Below are 20692 nucleotides of genomic sequence, written 5' to 3'. Positions count from 1 at the left end.
AGGATGCTGTGCAGATCTGTTTACATAACCTGGCATGTAAACCGGGTTGAAAAAATCCCTCCATACAGACATGTTTATGCCTTATGCCTGAGGTCGATAGCTATAAGGTCCGGTTGGTCCCCAGCTAAATGATGGAGAGTTGGTAACCAAATGGACCCTTACATGTTTAACTCTTGAGAGCGTAACATTAATCTTTTTCAGTTAATTTACAATAAGTCTGCACAATTAGAGAATGTAGAAGAATTGTTATGTTGAACATTTGCCTGTAATCTCTCCTGTGGTACCAACATCAATACAGCATGGAATTGTGGACAACATCTTATCCAACAATGACAACAAAAATATTCTACATTTTGGGTCTGAGAGGCTAAATCTCATCAGGTCCGTGGCTCAAATGCCCAATAAATAATGGGCCTTGATACGAAAAGGGTTGAAAGCCACTGTTATAAGAGGAAACAAGTTTCAATCAACTTATAAACTTCTTAATTCTTAATATGTTTCTTATTCACTTCTCACAAAACATTTAGCAAAAGTCAAATGCACTGCGCATAGGCAAGCGAATGCTCGCAGCTAGTGAGCAGTCGATGGCCTCGCATGTCGACAAGCGTGACGCCCGCTTTGGCACGCCATGGCGGATGGAATATCGTTCATCACGTGAAGCGAAACAAGCTCTCCCTTACCCCGTCCGTCTCAACCAATCACAGCTCAGAGCCTTACCCATCCATGCAGGAAAACAATAGTGTCCTTCTGCTGTGCGCCACCACCTCTCGTTTCCCCCAAAACCCTGTTGGATGGGCGTGAAGGCTCCAGCTCATTCACTCCACATTCATCTGCTGCCAGAATGACCTGTTATTCCTTAAGGCACCAACTCCTGAACCACTTACATTAGTGATGCTAATGCGGGGAGGTGCAGTCAAATGGATTCATCAGCGCACGCACGCACACACACGGTCTGTCTCTTTGTCTCTCTCTCTCTCTCTCTCTTCCTCTCGTCTGCGTGCTAGCACACACAAACACTCCCAGACGGAGCAGTGACATTGACGGTCGCCAGCCCAGCGAGAGGGTAAACGTCTTGGTGATTAGTGGGTTGTAGAAGAGGAGGAGGAGGTGGTGTGTTTACTCAGGTCACACAGGAAGGGAGTAAGGGACGGACATGAGCGGGATGTCATGTCAGAGAGCAATGTGTGTGTACTGCAAGTCAGAGGGGAGGCCATCGCTGGAGTCCCTTCTCCCTACATCCATCCTGCAGCAGTGTTGATTTGGTCGACTAAAGCTATATGATGAAAAATGTTCGTTGACTACCTTGTTTCACGCCTGATGGAGGGGAAAGGAACTGGTCGGAATAACGTGTTCCTTCCACGCGCTACGTCTGGCCGGGGAAAACTCCTCCCTGTCAGGTGAAAAGAAGCAGCTTGGACCCAGGTTGGCAGAGGAAGTGTAGCACCCATGTATTACATTAGATAATTGACACTGACTGGGTGAAAAAATGGGTTGCAAAATTGTGGGATAAAAAATTTAAGAATCTATATTCATTCATTTATTGCTCAAACCAACTAACAGTTGATTTGTATCTGTATTTGTATTGTATTTTGATGTGCTCAGGAATAACACAAGAATGTAATTAGAATGTGGTAGTCACGCTTGCTTGTTCTAAACATTGAATTATGGGTATTTAGGGTGAAGCATGTGCAGTGCAATACTTGTTTCTGGCCGCTCATTGACGCCACTCTTTCTATATATCTCAATGGCTCTGCTTGTGAGGACTGAAAGGAAAACATAGAGCAGTGACTCTGCAGTACCAATATTATATACAGTAGAACTACACACGTGCCTCTGGGATTCATATGGAAGCAGCAGTAAGGTGTTTTCTTTTCTTATTGTTGAGCTCGCATGAATTCCACTCCACATAGTCTGCATCCTGGGAAACCCATATCTCTGCCCCTGACACTCCGGAATGTATTACTGTAAAGTCACTGTAAGTCACCACCACCGGCAATGTATAGCCCACAGGAAGAGAGCATTTTTGATGAACCTCAGCAGGATGTTGGGAAGAGCCATGGGTGCACGAATGTTAGGAGCATTGCTTGCCTTGCTTAGCCATGTCTCAAATGACAGGACACTGCAGATAATGCAAGTTCAGTATGCAAGGTTGGAGGCCTATAATCAGGATAATGCTAATAGTAGGCTATTATTGAGCGGTGCGTCCGCTCCATTACGCAGCTATGTGTGTCCCTATGTACAGTACTGTATGTCCCTGTACGTGTCTGTCCAAGCACGGAAAGCTGCAACACGGTAACTCTGTCACTTCTTGACCGTTTCGGACGCGGGAATGCTCGCCGGAACCAGCCCCACTGCAGTAACTCTGAGGAGGGGTCCTCCTCAGCCCCACTGCAGTAACTCTGAGGAGGGGTCCTCCTCAGCCCCACTGCAGTAACTCTGAGGAGGGGTCCTCAGAGTCACTGCAGTGGGGCTGCAAAATGTTGCCAAATTGACCATTTGCAGACCGCGGCCATCTTGCCATCAGTTTGGAAGAACTGGTTTTCAGTAAAGCAACGTCCTGCGGCCCCCTGCATTATGTGCAAATTCAAAACAGGTGGGTATACGCAGGGCAGTTGAGTGATATCTAACGAGCACTTCCAAACTGCCACACTTAGAAAAATAATCACCTGCAAGGACAGAAAGTAACTCAAACACTAACTAAACAAACACTTTGAGGATAGAAAGAGAATAATAACAAGCTTTTCGTACAGCTGCAATGTTGGTGAGTTTGACGTTGTGTAATACAATCAGAGAGGACTTTTCTGTTTGGATGAATGGGCTGTCTATGGGAAGTTGCACCTTGTTAGCACCTTGTCATTAACTTACATGGTAAGATGGCTGCGGTCTGCATATGGTCCATTGAAGACCCCTCTTTCAGGGGGATCTTTCATATTATGAAGGTTTTAAAAGCAGTGCATGGGCGTATATGTTTGTTTGTTCCAAGCTCAGTCAATGGTTTTAGATTTCCCCTGGCGTATCAGTAGGCAGAGATCCTTGATCGTCTGGCTACACAAAGACTATATTATTGATTACAAGATTGTACCTTGAAGTTCTTCAAAAACATTTAGCAAACTTAAAATGATCTCAAAGAAGGAGAAAAGACAAAATGGAAGAAAGATTATGACAAAAAAAAGTGTGCACTTAGTAGACAGGTAATTTCACAAATTAAATTTGCAATCTTCAATAATAGCTAAAATGTCTTTCCAAAAACCAGGCTCACAATAACTCTATTATAATGATTTCTTATTCCAAATTACTGTCATTTACACTGTTCGGTAATAATGTTGTACTGCAAATTACTGTACTGACTCTGGCTTGCCCTTCTTCAAAGTCAATGACAAGACTTTAAAGAACGTGTGAATGTGCAGAGCAAAGGCAGCATATATCATAATGAATTGGCTTTGTAGAAAAAGTGACATTTGATCACAGCAGAGGAACTTTCACTGCTGAAACTCAAATATGCACAGTATCTCAGATCTGATAGAGGATACATGTCTCATGAAGGAGTGGCTTCTAAACTTGTTTCATGTCAAGTATACCCCCAAAGTGATATATATTTCTCATAGTCTCTTGAAGACTTTTCATTTAATTTTAGTAACATTTTAGTGGAATGTTTTAGTGTTGACGGTAAATGTCATTTCTTGACAGTTTTGGACGCGGGGCAGCTCACCGGGCCGGCACCCTGGGCTTGTTCCTGTGGGTCTGCTATTTGGCTGCGGACCCCCATGTCAAAATATTTTGTTCCAGGAACCCCAAGCAAAGATTTGGGTTAAATTTTTTTGAAAATAGCAGATGTACACGCTCATATAGCGTGGCACAAAGTGACCACTGAGGATTTTACATTTAATACTTAATTTAATTGTATAGATTGTTGTCGCAGAAATATCAATCGTATCAAAATGTGTGTCACTGTTCTAACATGGACTGTGTCTCTAATGCTATACCATGGAATGGCATGACAAAAACACACACTGTGTCACATTTTCTCATCCTTCACACTTTCTTTTGTGCCATATTATGCTGGAGCGCCGCCCTACTTTGAAATGCTGTAAACGCATTAACGCACGCACGCACGCACGCACGCACAAAACGCCTTTGAAGTTCCATTGGCAAACTTCAAAGCAGAGATGTGTTATACTTGACCTTGAGGAAATTAGGCACTGTAGATTGATCATACCATTCAGCGCAGAATGAGGTTCTAGTATTAATGTATTAATGTTTCAGAGTTAGTGTAAGCCGTTGAACTCTCAGGCACTCCCGAGAGGCTCAAGGAGACAGACACTGCTTTGTGCTGACGCCCGCATGTTAACACAATTGGCACAGACATTTAGACATGAAGATGCGTAAAGCTATATATAGCAGTGGTAAAGTGTTTCTTAGAGTGTGTGAGTGTGAGTGTGAGTGTGAGTGTGAGTGTGAGTGTGAGTGTGTGTGTGTGTGTGTGTGTGTGTGTGTGTGTGTGTATATCTCGGAAAGTGCTCCTGCTATTGAAGTTGCCTCAGTGTCACTAATGAACCTTCAGGCACGGTGACAGGAATGCCAGACCAAAGACAGAGAGGAGTGTGTGTGTGTGTGTGTGTGTGTGTGTGTGTGTGTGTGTGTGTGTGTGACTGTGTGTGTGACTGTGTGTGACTGTGCATGTGCATGTGCGTGTGTGTGCGTGCGTGGCTGCGTGCGTGCGTGGGTGTGTACTTGTCTTGCGCGCACGCCGCACACACATCTGTGTGTTTGCTTGCCTTTGTGTATACAGTATGTCTGTGCCCATGCATGCGTGTGCATGTCTGTGTGCCTGTGTCTGTGAGAGATAGCTTGTGTGGCCAGTGGGGCTGTGGCGGCTGTGAGAGGGCGATAGCAGTATAGTCTCCGTTGTGCTCCGGCTAATCTACTAAACTGCAAGGCACTTGAGGGGGGAGGGGGGGGGGGGGAGGGGGTCAAGGAGAGACTTCGTCCTCTCACAAAGCTCGGGCCCAGCCAGTCATCTAAAAAAACTCCCTGGCCAACTATTTACCCGGCCATCATCCTCATGTGCTAATAATATGGGACGAAGCGGCAGGTGATATGGCTTGTTTTAGACTTTATTTGTCCCCATACCACTATAGATAACACAACTACAAGAAAGGGAACGTGGTGGGGGAGTATTTACTGGTCCCCGGGGGAGGGGGAAGTACTTTTCTGTATTCACCCAGGTGGCACATTACAAGGTACGTTGGATTAAAATGAATATAGGCTTAGTGACTTAGTGACGATTCAGTATTTAATCAAGTCACATTTAGCCTTGTCAATGTCTGTCATAGCACTGGTTCTGAAACTGGTGTCGGGGGACCCCCAGGGGTCCTCGAGGGCGTTCCAGGGAGTCCCCAGCAAAATAAGAAATAGTACTTAAACCCTATTTTATTGTTCGAAAATAGCACTCGCATATTAGTTTGTATTGGCAGTGTGGTCACTGGTCAGTGTGCATATGGAAAGCACCCAGTGTATCAGAGTGCAATACACCTTCCAACCGATGGGGCAAGTAGTTGAAAGCCTATGGCGAAAAAACTGCTCGGATATAAATGCTTTTTATTAAACAACACGGAATGCACAGGTGCTAATAGCCGACCCAGGACAATTCTAACATCCGTGCAGCCCCGAAGTGTGCACTTTACATTTGAAATCTGAACGTTTATGCACACGTCCGTAAATGTAGCACTCCCAAAAAACGGGCTGACATGACGCTCCTTATGAAGGAACGTCATGTGGGCCATGCTGGCTAGTGCTATGACAGCGGTGCCTTTTCCACTTTAATTAGCAGTATTTGCAACACCTGGGTGTGATTTGTTTCAAGTGGCGATTTGAAATGAATGGACAGGAATATATGTTCCATCTTTAGTTGAATACGGTGTGCAGCTCAATGAAATACACTCGTCAAAGGCATGGCTTACGTCACTATGGGTGTAGATTCTCCCCATTTATTTTATTTACATGTGTACAGAAGCCATTTCTGTGAATCCTCGTCAAAAGAATGCAATCTATATCCACAGCAGTATTTTCAGCGAGGCAAATAAGGTTGGATATGAAGCTCATTATAGGCCAAGGTTGAAATCAGTCAAGGGCCTGCCTGTCCATTCTCCATGTTCTGTCTGCTCTGCTCTGTCCCTCGGGAATACACTTCAGTGATTAAAACGTCTCTAATTACTCTGTGGGTGCGTTGTGAGAGAGCATGTCCTCAGGGTGCCTGCAAGGGTATCCATATACTGTGTCTGAGTAGGTGTGCATGCACATTTATACTGTGTGTGTGTGTGTGTGTGTGTGTGTGTGTGTGTGTGTGTGTGTGTGTGTGTGTGTGTGTGTGTGTGTGTGTGTGTGTGTGTGTGTGTGTGTGTGTGTGTGTGTGCGTACAGTATATGAAAGCTATAGAGCTGATGTAGTATAAAGGACACCTTCACTGCTGTGATAGAGTTGTGTAAGACCTCTCAGTGTGAAGTGTTAATAATTGGCAAACAGAGAGGTGTGTAAGCAATTTGTCACATGGAAAGCATGTTTGTGTTTGTGTGTGTGTGTGTGTGTGTGTGTGTGTGTGTGTGTGTGTGTGTGTGTGTGTGCGTTGCGTGTGTGCGTGTGTGCGTGTGTGTGTGCACACATGCAGCTCAACTTAGTATACAGTGTATACTACACATGTGTGTGTATACTATACACACACACATGTGTAGTATACACTGTATACTAAGTTACTCTGACTGAGAATGTACCACCAAATTACACTCTGATTTACAAATGCATACCTTGTGTGTGTGTGTGTGTGTGTGTGTGTGTGTGTGTGTGTGTGTGTGTGTGTGTGTGTGACTGTGTGTGTGTGTGTGTGTGTGTGTGTGTGTGTGTGTGTGTGTGTGTGTGTGTGTGTGTGTGTGTGTGTGTGTGTGTGTGCACACACACAAACATACAGTGTGTTGGTAATATAGCAGGATGAAGTGTTCTCAAGCTATTACTAGATTGTTCATTGCTAAGAGCGACCTAACTTCCTGTGGAGCAAACAAAGGAGCCTTGATTGAAATAGCAGTGCCAACGCCACCACAACACACATTGTGATTGAAGGCCACTGTGTCAAACCTGATAGCCCGTGCAGAGCTCGGTGCCTTTGTGTGAGATGTGTTGTGTGTGTGCGTGCGTGCGTGCGTGCGTGTGCTGGTGTGTGTTTGTGGACCAATTTCTTTCTTCCTAGAATGTCGTGCTTTTGTGGTGAAGTTGCATGTCTGCCGGCTGTCAGAGCTCCGTTAATCAGAGATTTACGCATATCTTTTGGATTTGACAGCCTGCATATCTGCCTGTTACCAAACTGTAAAGATAAGATAATGATCTCACAAAGTACAGACCCACACTAGCTGTTTGAATAGAGGAGATAATAATACAAAAATACAAATAATATTTTTTCATGTTTCACCTTGACTTTGGCAAAGTAAATACGCCAAATATGCCAAAGCCAGTCGTTGATTCAGCTGAGCTCCTTGCTCTCAGCTCTGACATATCTCCCCCTGTAAAAGACCATGGAGGATTATTTACTCGACAACAGTGATCTTTTATTAAACTCACAATAACACGTCAACTCCAAGTCTCATATAAATCTCTGTCAGTCTCTCATGCCCAACTCCTCTTCTAAACCGAAACACAAGCGACCCCTTGCGCAACCTCCATTACCGTAAATCCTTGGAGTATATACACCATTACACCCCCACCCCTCCTTCTCCCACCTGCCAGCCCCCATGGCGATCGGATTGTGTTTCAGCGATTTTTAATGGCCATTAATCATGATATGAAAATGTAAGGGATGGCTGCTAGACTATAGCCTATTTGTCATTGGACGATGCAAAAACGCTGATACATGCCTTTGTTTTTTTCTCGGCTTGATTACTGCAATGCACTTTTTTCTGGACTGCCAAAGAAAACAACTGACAGATTACAACTTGTCCAAAATGCGGCAGCCAGAGTTTTAACTAAAACTAAGATGAGAGAACATTACTCCAGTTTTAGCTTCACTGCATTGGCTTCCGGTTGTTTTTAGGATTGATTTTAAAATTATTTTACCTGTTTATAAAGCTCTCAATGGTCTTGCACCTTCCCACCTACATGACTGCCTGCCTAAATATGTCCCGAGCCGCCCCCCTCAGGTCTTCCACTGCTGACGTGCTCGCTGTGCCTAAAAAATGGCAACTAAAAAACACGCTGAAGCAGCTTTCTACTTCTACAGGCCGACGGCGTGGAACAAACTCCCACTGTACCTCCGACAGGCAGCCTCTGCAGACATTTTTAAAGAGCAGCTCAAGACCTACTTCTACACTCTTGCTTTTAATTGATCTTTTAATATTATATTATATTATATTCATATTATTATTATGTCCTCACTGGGTTGACATCCGGCCACCTTGATGCCCTGCCCGCGCTGCAGTGTTCGTCGACTAAACTATGACGATAATTGTCCGTCGACTACCTTTTTTTTCACTGGCGAAAACTCATTGGAAACTAAATGAAAACTAAGCTACGTACGGTGACTAAAACTAAAACTAAATATATTGACAATTTTGTCAACGGATAAAAACTAGACTAAAATGTCAAGAAGGGACTAGTGGACAAGAGAGCCAAAATACATTTTTGTCGACTAAATTAACTGTAGATTTAGTCGACTAAAATCTTATATTTAGTCGACTAAAACTACTAGACTAACACTAAAACATTGCAGGTGACTAAAATGTGACTAAGACTAAATGGAAACTACCGGTATTCAAGAAACTATGACTAAACTAAAATCAAAATCAACAATGCTGCCCCATCTGATTTCGCCCGGAAGAAAAAGGCAGTCGTTTCTATTAGCTTGGATTTGAATCCCCATTGATGATGATGATTGACAGGCAGGTTTCTGAGCTCCCCATAGCCCAAAATCCATCTTATAATGAGCATGAAGTGAGGACCAATTGCATGATTGAAGATGGTTGAAAATGAAACTCATCCTTAAGGCACCAATGCCGCATATCCCCGAGTGAACTTCTGAGAAGAGAAGGTCGATCTGTCAAGCTGCTCTAAGAAAGTTTGATACATTTGCAAATGAATAGGACCAGAAACTCGATATATAAAATGTTTGGCACTGCTCGTATATCACGACAATGTGAATGTGGCTGACCCTGTAATAGCACAGACCTGTGGTCAGCCATAGTGGCAAATCGCTGGGCAGCTGATGTCACCAACGGAACAACCTAAACGGAATCTCCCCAGAACCTGGGACTCTGGAATTAGTACAAATATTCAAGTCATTGTTTTAGGCCAGTTGTTTTTGGTATTTTTATGGGTTTTTTGTGGCTTTAGCCTTTATTTATTTTTTATTTTTTTATAGAGGGACAGACAGTTGGCTGACAGGAAATGGGGGAGAGAGATGGGGGAGTGACATGCAGTAAAGGCCAAGTGGCCTTCATGCCCTTAAAATGAGTTTGACAGTTAGACACATATAGTTTGAGGACTGATGGTGATTTCAGTTTGGTGGCGGGTGTTTTGTTTGTAAATGGCAAAAAAGAGGATTTACCGGTACTACCCGGAGTTGCATGTGTGGTGGAATGTGGCAGAGGCTGTTGTTCAACAGGGATTAAATAAATACAGTATGCAGACCGTAAGCCAAGGCCTGTTCACAGAATGTAAATGAACAGTGTAAATATATGCTGTATGCATTTGATTTCCTTTCCTTCAATACATATGTATATGCACTATCGCACAGGCATCATAAATCATCCCTGCCTTGCTGCTGCACTTCATTGTGAATGACATTGCCGAGATGCTTACAATCACTTTCTCCTTGTCACCCGCTGTCCGTGTTTCCACGCACGCACCCACGCACGTACGCACGCACGCACAGATTATCCTTCTGTCACCTATACCGATCAACACACATCACACACATATTACACACGCACTCACACCTGCAGTACCTGAAAGTGTGAAGTGTCCCTTTTCTGAAGGTTTAAAGTCATTGTAAACAGAGATACTGGTTCTATATTTAGATCCTGAACCGGTTTTGTTTGCAGACTGTCTCTGTTTCCTGCCACCTTGTCCTGATCCTTCACTTCTCCAAGGTCGGCTGTCATCAGCTGAGAGCTCTGTGCGTGCGTGAGTGCGTGCATGTGCGCAATCGTGTACTGTATGTGCGTGTGTACAGTGGGAGGACAATTTGATTGGCGATCTATTCAAATGTAGGAATTCATGATTTGTCGCATGTCGGTATCGTAGGGTAAAATAACAGAGCTACTGTATTTAGATGCTTGCTACACTTCATGGAGGGAACATGTTGCATGTGCTTGTACTGTATGTCTGCTTCTTTATGCACAGGACACATCTTACTGTATGTCTGCTTCTTTATGCACAGGACACATCTTGTACTGTATGTCTGCTTCTTTATGCACAGGACACATCTTGTACTGTACTGTATGTCTGCTTCTTTATGCACAGGACACATCTTGTACTGTATGTCTGCTTCTTTATGCACAGGACACATCTTGTACTGTACTGTATGTCTGCTTCTTTATGCACAGGACACATCTTACTGTATGTCTGCTTCTTTATGCACAGGACACATCTTGTACTGTACTGTATGTCTGCTTCTTTATGCACAGGACACATCTTGTACTGTACTGTATGTCTGCTTCTTTATGCACAGGACACATCTTGTACTGTATGTCTGCTTCTTTATGCACAGGACACATCTTGTTCTGTATGTCTGCTTCTTTATGCACAGGACACATCTTGTACTGTACTGTATGTCTGCTTCTTTATGCACAGGACACATCTTGTACTGTATGTCTGCTTCTTTATGCACAGGACACATCTTGTACTGTATGTCTGCTTCTTTATGCACAGGACACATCTTACTGTATGTCTGCTTCTTTATGCACAGGACACATCTTGTACTGTATGTCTGCTTCTTTATGCACAGGACACATCTTGTTCTGTATGTCTGCTTCTTTATGCACAGGACACATCTTGTTCTGTATGTCTGCTTCTTTATGCACAGGACACATCTTGTACTGTATGTCTGCTTCTTTATGCACAGGACACATCTTGTTCTGTATGTCTGCTTCTTTATGCACAGGACACATCTTGTACTGTACTGTATGTCTGCTTCTTTATGCACAGGACACATCTTGTTCTGTATGTCTGCTTCTTTATGCACAGGACACATCTTGTACTGTACTGTATGTCTGCTTCTTTATGCACAGGACACATCTTGTTCTGTATGTCTGCTTCTTTATGCACAGGACACATCTTGTACTGTACTGTATGTCTGCTTCTTTATGCACAGGACACATCTTGTACTGTATGTCTGCTTCTTTATGCACAGGACACATCTTGTACTGTACTGTATGTCTGCTTCTTTATGCACAGGACACATCTTGTTCTGTATGTCTGCTTCTTTATGCACAGGACACATCTTGTACTGTACTGTATGTCTGCTTCTTTATGCACAGGACACATCTTGTACTGTATGTCTGCTTCTTTATGCACAGGACACATCTTGTACTGTATGTCTGCTTCTTTATGCACAGGACACATCTTGTACTGTACTGTATGTCTGCTTCTTTATGCACAGGACACATCTTGTACTGTATGTCTGCTTCTTTATGCACAGGACACATCTTGTACTGTATGTCTGCTTCTTTATGCACAGGACACATCTTGTACTGTATGTCTGCTTCTTTATGCACAGGACACATCTTGTACTGTATGTCTGCTTCTTTATGCACAGGACACATCTTGTACTGAATGTCTGCTTCTTTATGCACAGGACACATCTTGTACTGTGCTTCTCTTCGATTCCAGAATGATTGGAAAAGGAAAGAAAATAGAAATAATACCAACTGGGAAGGGTTAGAATGAAAAATGCAAATAATTTGTCTTTTGTCTTCAAAGTCGTTTATTTATTTATTTATTTGGCTTTTGCCTTTATTTTATATTTTTTATGGAGGGACAGACAGTAGGCTGACAGGAAATGGGGAGAGAGTGGCGCATGCGTGGCGTGCGTGCGTGCGTGGCGTGCGTGCGTGGCATGCGTGCGTGGCATGCCTGCGTGCGTGGCGTGCGTGCGTGGCATGCGTGCGTGGCGTGGCGTGCGTGCGTGGCATGCGTGCGTGGCATGCGTGCGTGCGTGGCGTGCGTGCGTGGCATGCGTGCGTGGCATGCGTGCGTGGCATGCGTGCGTGCGTGGCATGCGTGCGTGGCATGCGTGCGTGCGTGGCGTGCGTGCGTGGCATGCGTGCGTGGCATGCGTGCGTGGCATGCGTGCGTGCGTGGCGTGCGTGCATGGCATGGCATGCGTGCCTACGACGTGCGTACGACGTGCCTGCGTGCCTGCATGCGTGTGCCATGGGTCGTCGGTGCAGTGCAGTAAGAGAGCACAGACCCAGACAGACACTAGAGGGATTAACATCTCTCCGCCTAGCAGGAGAGAGCCTTCAAAAGATAGACATCGATCTAAGAGGGAGAGAGAGAGAGAGAGAGACATTGATCTAAGAGGGAGCGGAGTAGAGAGAGAGAGAGGGAGACATTGATCTAAGAGGGAGCGGAGTAGAGAGAGAGAGAGAGAGAGACATTGATCTAAGAGGGAGAGGAGGAGAGAGAGAGAGAGAGACATTGAACTAAGAGGGAGCGGAGGAGGAGAGAGAGAGAGAGAGAGAGAGAGAGAGAGACAGACAGACAGAAGATATGGATGGATGGATGAGATATATATATATTGTGTGTGTGTGTGTGTGTGTGTGTGTGTGTGTGTGTGTGTGTGTGTGTGTGTGTGTGTGTGTGTGTGTATATATAGTGGTGGAAAGTATCTAAGTACATTTACTTAAGGACTCTGTTGTGGTATTCTATTTGAGGTACTTGAGTATTTCCCATTCCAAATACTTTTACTTCTACTCCACTACATCTCGGAGCCAATTATTATTTTTTTCTTCCACTGCAATTAATTGAAAACTTTAGTTACTTTGGAGAATTTTTTATTAAACATACATTAACCACTTCAACCCTATAATGTTATATACATTTTGGTAATTTGAAAAATGCAGATCTACAATCTCACAATGCACCGTGAGTTTTGTACTTTTACTTGAGTACATTTTGAATACGGGACTTCTACTTTTACATTTGAGTACTTTGTCCACCAGTAAAAAGAAAGAGACACATACGACTGGAAACAGGGAGAATTATGAAACTATGTGTGTGGATTTATTTTGCATAGTTTAACATGCAATTATTGTTGTTTTCTCTTGCAAATTATATGGGCCATCTCATGTCCAGGTGGAAAACCATCAAAGCTGTGGTATTAGCTCCAATCACAAGTAGTGGGTTGTCACTGAAGCACCCCCACTCCCCACCCACACGCGTACACACACACACACACACACACACACACACACACACACACACACACACACACACACACACACACACACACACACACACACACACACACACGCCTCCCGCCATTTCCTCACCGTCCTGTCAAGGGCGCCAACAATGTGCCTGAGTATCACAACCACTTATTACACATGCACACATTAGAGTTTTTAATGAGGCTGCAGATTAGAATATAAAGCAGGGGCACTCTAGGCATGCCGCGCTACTTGAGAGATAATGTGTCTGAATCCTGAGAGCGTTGTTAACCTCGGGAAACCCTTACAGACCAAAACAACAACAAAAGGCTGCCTTCCAGGGCACCAGAGGCCTAGCGGTTAAGGCACAACCACATATAGGCTCTAAAGCAGCCCTGACAGCATGTCGCAGGTTCGATTCCCGAGCCCGACGCCCTTTGCTGCGTTCGGGGGGGGATTATATAATTAACCTTCCGACTTCCGTGTCTCAATGAACTATCGCTGCATCCTAGAAAGACATGTGCTCATGTAGTGTGCGCTTTGGGTCAGCGTGGGCGCAAAGCAGACCGTGGTCAAGTGGCCTTCCAGGTGTGGGAAATGTTTCTAAAATGGGGTTGGTACTGTATATACACTTTAGGTTCACTGGACTATGAAAGGCAAACATCTGTGGACAGTCCATTGGACTCTCCGTGCGTCCATCCGCGTCCAGGTGTCTGCTCCCTGTTTTAGACACTACACAAGCACCTTCAGAAACGCTTCGCTGATCTCTGTCCGTCTGGCACACTCCCTATACTGTACCTGTACTGTATCTGTCCACACTGGCACACACTGAGTCATTGACAAGTGACAATTGAAGTACCTTTAAGACCTTTTAACAAAATAAAAGTAAACAGCAAATAATTCTATAGTAAAATTGCTTCTTTACTGTACTTGATACGGACCAGTCAGCTGCCATCAGAGTAGAGCATGGGTGGACGGGGGCTGCCCCGTGGTTCCACCTCCGGTTAGTTCGACTATGCATTAAGGTTGGCCAACATGCATTAAGGTTGGCGACTATGCATTAAGGTTGGTGAACATGCATTAAGGTTGGCCAACATGCATTAAGGTTGGTGAACATGCATTAAGGTTGGCCAACATGCATTAAGGTTGGCGACTATGCATTAAGGTTGGTGAACATGCATTAAGGTTGGTGAACATGCATTAAGGTTGGCCAACATGCATTAAGGTTGGTGAACATGCATTAAGGTTGGCCAACATGCATTAAGGTTGGCCAACATGCATTAAGGTTGGTGAACATGCATTAAGGTTGGCCAACATGCATTAAGGTTGGTGAACATGCATTAAGGTTGGCCAACATGCATTAAGGTTGGCCAACATGCATTAAGGTTGGCCAACATGCATTAAGGTTGGCCAACATGCGCTGCTCCGTGCTTGCGGTTATGGTTAGGTTAGATAGGGTTAGTAAGCTTAGTAATGGTCGAACTACAACGGGAGGTCGTACCAATGCCGTGCCGCCAGGTGGACAGGGATTGGATATCATGCTGATGTTGTCATTGGGAACATTATTGCACATTCAGCGGGGAGGGTGGGCTGATGGGGGTTTAACGCCCGTCCTCTTGAGACCCTGGGCTTCCTCCGTATAGCTATTACCGTCACTGTCATTGCTGTGATCATCATCAGCATTATTATAATTATCACCATCATCATCATCATTAGTGTCATTACCGTTCTCGGCCATGCCACCACCATCATTATATCACCTCATGCCTCCTCATCCTCCTGGGTGTCCCCTCCTTTGTCATTATTGCTGTTCTGTGTATAGCATCCTCATCATGTGTTATTAATTCATACGGTATTTACTTCCCTTGTGTGTGCCCTTTCAGCTGTCCATCATTCTTCCCTCCTCTCCTCTCCTCCTCCACCCTCGTCATTATAATATAACCTCTCGGTGTTAGAAGGGTGACGAAGGGGACACTTAAGCCACATAACTATAGCGTCTGTGAGAGCGTCTCCCCTGCTGAGTTAGTGTCCAGCTCTGCCCTTGACCGGCCCCCATGTCTCAGCACGCTGTGAGAGGTGCATGACACACAAGACAGACAGACATGCACGCACACACACACACACACACACACACACACACACACACACACACACACACACACACACGCACGCACACGCATTCACAGGCAAGCATGCAGATCGTTATGCGCATCACATATACAGTATGCACGGTAATTGCAATTGTATATGTGTTCCATGACCGGCTCTTGCTCTCTCTCTCTTTCTCTCTCGCTCTCACACACACACACACACACACACACACACACACACACACACACACACACACACACACACACACACACACACACACACACATCGAAGTTTTGAGCTGCCACCAGCAGACATCAGCAAGCCTGACAAGGCTCATTTAGATTTGCTCATGATGAAAGGCGAGCGTGGCCTCGTCCCACTGAGCTTTGAGAAAGCGTTGTGACAATGCAGAGTGATCCACTTAGGAAGTACACTGTGGCCCTCGGGAGGGGAGGGGGCTTATAGCTAACCGTCCTGCTTTCTCTCGCCTTCAACTCTCTCACCCCAGTGCTGGTTCCCTAACCTTTTCTGGATCGGAACCCACTTGAAAACCTATGAAGAGTTCACGGTCTATACCCATGTTGTCACTTAACGCCGCAGTAATCCATAAGAAGAAACATCGCTTCCCTGCCGATGCCTTTCACTAACCTTTGAATAATCACCCGATCGTGAACGTAGTTCCATTGCACGAACGTGCGCCTTAAGATTGCTCAATCGCTTGTCCTAATGACGGAAAATATTCCACAATCGCCATCGACAACAAGAAGCACGGACAGAGCCACCCGCAGGCTGCCATGATTGTCCATAGCATTGCATTGGGACTCAATTACCCAGAAGCCCTGAGAAGCGAACGTCAGTTGTTGTGTGATCCAAACGTGTGACGTTTTACATATTAAATTTAATCATGAATCAATCGATTGTGTTCCAGCTATAGGATCATTGGAGCAATGGCGTATAGTATGCTATCAAGTTCTTATTTATTTGTATCATTTTTTTTATTTGATTTGATATTGTTATATTATCATTAAATCTTAGTGCTTTGGGGGCTCATTTACAATACCCTGCCCACAGGTCGGAAACCAGCTAACCCCTAATAATAATAATAATAATAATAATAATAAAACTTTATTTGTATAGCACCTTTCATGACATGAAATGCAGCTCAAAGTGCGTAGAATGTGTAGAATAGGTCTTGAGCTGTGCTTTAAAAGGCTGCCTGTCGAAGGTACAGTGGGAGTTTGTTCCACGCGGTAGAAGCAGAAAGCTGCTTCACCATGTTTTTTAGTTGCCAATTTTTAGGCACAGCGAGCAGGCCAGCAGTGGAAGACCTGAGGGGGCGGTTTGGGACATATTTAGGCAGGCAGTCATGTAGGTATAGGAAGGTGCAAGACCATTGAGGGCTTTATAAACAAGTAAACTAGTTTAAAAATCAATCCTAAAAACAACCGGAAGCCAATGCAGTGAAGCTAAAACTGGAGTAATGTTCTCTCTCATCTTAGTTTTAGTTAAAACTCTGACTGCCACATTTTGGACAAGTTGTAATCTGTCAGTTGTTTTCTTTGGCAGTCCAGAAAAAAGTGTATTGCAGTAATCAAGCCGAGAAAAAACTAAGGCGTGGATCAGCGTTTTTGCATCGTCCAATGACAAATAAGCTCTGATTCGTGCAATATAAGGTGAAAAAAGGTAATCTTGGTAACATGATTAATGTGTGAATTAAAATTCAATTTCAATAAAGACCCCAAAGTTCTTTACTGTACTGTTACTTTCTACAGTCAGGTTGCCAAGTCTGTTTAATGACACATAATACCCAGAATTCACAGTGAATAGCAGTCTGGATAGATGCAGGGGTTAGAAGCGGACTTTACAAATTAATCTGCGTGCGTGCCTGCATAATGATGATCACCGATCTAATCAACTGTGCACGTTTCGGCTCAAACGTCTGCTTACGTGAAAGAAATTAACTAAATATAAACTGCTATGATTAGGCCTACTGTTATGATAAGCAATGGTCGACACTGATATATCTGAATAATTTGAGTAATTTGAAGGAGAGGTTGTCACTCACAGGTCCAACACGATGGACCCTATGAGATCCCATTATACATATGACATTTTCTGGTCATTTTTAATGTTATTTCTTTTATTGCAAATGTCATACCTAAGAGCACATGCTGGCCTTTTAACAGCATAATGATGGTAATTAAAAAATAATAATACATCGCATGGATGCACCTGGGACGTATCCTCAGTGATGTATCCTAAGGTCATCTGGGTTTCGGGTCTCGCAACATCATACCTCTCACTCAGGTGACCCAGATCAAGTCCCAGTTGCCACCCTCGATCAGTCCCATTAGAGAAAACCTGGGCCACACAATCCGATTCTCCGGAACTACTCTGCCGGAGCTAGGAGTGAGAGGAACTGGCGCGTGGATGGACTAGGCTCTGTGGGTTGAGTCCTGTCCGGGCCCCTCCTACGTCTCACCAGGTCCATTCCTGCTCTCACCAGGTCCTGGACCTGTGCGTTGCACCAGTCTCCCAGCACCAAGCACGTCATTCAGCAGGTCCTGGACCTGTGCGTTGCACCAGTCTCCCAGCACCAAGCACGTCATTCAGGAGTGGTGGATTATCGAGCCGCAATGGTTCTGCATTAAATTAAATTAAACATTTTGGAAAAAAGTTAAACTTTATGTCACTGATGTCACTAGGATTTGGGAAAGGCAGATCAACAACTGCACTCTCAATGTCACCCTGAATATTAGAAGATCAATGAATGATTGAAGAGATTGAGGTGGTGGCATTTCAAGGTTTGAGTGGAGAATCTTGCATGCTGCTGTTGCTGCAAATGCTTTTATATCTGTGACAATTTCCAATAAATGCCCACTCCCACTGGTTTTTTATTCTTTTTTAGAATGTAGAAAACTGTTTGACATTTGGTCAAACTGCTTTTATTTTTCATGCAACTTAAAAAAAGAAACAGTTTAAATGTACTATAGAGGAAGCAAAACTGTCCATATACACTGGCTAGTAGATCTAATTATTTAATTAAACTTTTAGACATCTGTGTTTCATGTATGCCACATGGTATCTACGGGAAATTATGAATTGTCTAGCGCTCTATAGGCTATTGTAATAGGCTTGTTTTAGGTGCAAACTAATTTGTTTGTGTGTGTGTGTGTGTGTGTGTGTGTGTGTGTGTGTGTGTGTGTGCGTGTGCGCGCGCGCCTGCATGTGTATAGGGAGAGAGATGGTTCCTTTCTGAAGATAGCTTGAGGGTTTTCCCTAATGTGCAGTTTTATTTGAGCTGTTACATCAAAAGTATCTTTATTTCTGCCTCTCTCTCTCTCTCTCTGGTTCACCCCGCAGTCATGCCTCTGGCACTGTAGAGGACAGCAGAGTGAGATGTGTTCATTTTGTGCTGTGCCAGGTGGCGTGGGTGGTCACAGGGGGTAGAGGGGCACAGATGGCAGCGCAGGTGTGGCAATGCCACCGCATCAAGCACAGTCAACTTTATTCTTTATTTGGATCCCCATTAGCTGCCACTATAAGGCAGCAGCTATACTCTTCCCGGGGCCGACAGTCTCCCTGTCTAAGCACACTCTGGTGTGTGTCCCATCACCATCAACGGTGGATTTAGGGATGTCTAGACCTATTTCAAACTGCCGTCGTGCCCCGCCCACACTCCAAATGATCGTTTAAATAGTATAAATAAAAATGTGTGTGCATGACACAAGTGCATGACAAATGATGTTTGTCATGCACTTCCCCTTTGAGCTTGTGTGGTGCGTGCAGTTCCAAGTTAAGGCCTCCATGGCTATACGTTATAACAGTGCTGCTATAAAGAGTATGCTCTTTGTCGACTAGAATGGTCGAATTTTGTCTTTGCTTCTTGCCGTGTGAAGGACCTGCTCAAAGTAGTCTTTTGAGATGTATTTTAATGGCTGTCGATTTTACTGGGATCCGGTTTGCAGTAGGACATAAGGGCAACCATAATGATTCGTTTATGCACCTTTACCTGAACAGACAGACAGAATTACCACCTGCCCGTGGGGTGTCTCCAGGGCTGTTTCGTCTGAAATGGTTGAGATGGACCAATCCAACTTTGATGACCATGTGTGTCTACTCTACGTGCACGCACACGGGCACGCACACATGCACGCACGCACACACACAATTTGGCAACAGAGATCAGAGGCAGACGGATCTTGCAAGATGAGACATCGTCGGAATAAGTTAACACATTTTCTCTTTCTGCCCGTCTGCCTCGCTCCCTCTGTCTCCCTACATTTTACATTTCCTTGCAACATTTGACATGAAGTTGAAAAGCGACACACTGTATGCTGTTCTGTGAATTATTAAACAGAAAGTGGAGCTGCGGTGCGGCCGTGGCTTTGACATTTAAATCATTGATGTCGGGATTAGCTGTTTCTTCCACTGTAACAATGTTAGCAATTCATTCATCTGTCCTGCTTTACTTTCACTTCACTGCTCGCTCGGCATGACAGCCCCCCTCAGAGAGCTGAGATTTGACTCTGTCTCTGCCCTCCCCTCCCCTTGTTTTCCCCTTTCACATGTCACTTGTTTTGTCATTGGCAAGTATTGTGAAGTAAACGAAACACAACAGTTGACAAGAGTAAATGTTCTGAACTGCCGTCCCCTCGGGGAGGTTTTACTGGATACATGGAACATATCTCTTGATTGGCTCACTTTTTTGCATTGCGTAATCCTTTTCATTGCACGTGGAATCAATATGTAATACGTACATGTTCTGTAAACATTCCATTGATACTTTTGTTTCCTGTTTTATTCTATAGTACTGTTGTTGCTTTGTAGTGCTCCCTCGTCTTGTCTGTTTTGGTTTTCGCCCTCGTGTGTCTTACACTACTAATTACTCACCACCACCAGCCCGTGGTTTTACAATCAGCCAGCCCGGTACAGTATACAATACCAGTCCATTTCCCGCTGCCAGATTGCCTTTGTTCTATAGCTAGCTTGTCTCGCTTTATTCCCTGGTTCTTGGATCTTTGCCTTCTCCCTGGATTTCTTTTCTCCGCTGTGAGTCAGACTTATTTCCCATGCTTTTTGACCTCGCTACATTCTCAGTTTTTTGGATTTTTGCCATCTCCCTGTGTGGATTTGTTTGCTTTGATCCTGACTGTATACCTACTGTGTATGACTAGCTGCCTCCCAGTAAA

Source organism: Protomyctophum bolini (assembly GCF_963924005.1).
Source record: "Protomyctophum bolini genome assembly, chromosome: 17".
Taxonomy (NCBI): Eukaryota; Metazoa; Chordata; class Actinopteri; order Myctophiformes; family Myctophidae; genus Protomyctophum; species Protomyctophum bolini.
This window is presented reverse-complemented; position numbering follows the sequence as displayed.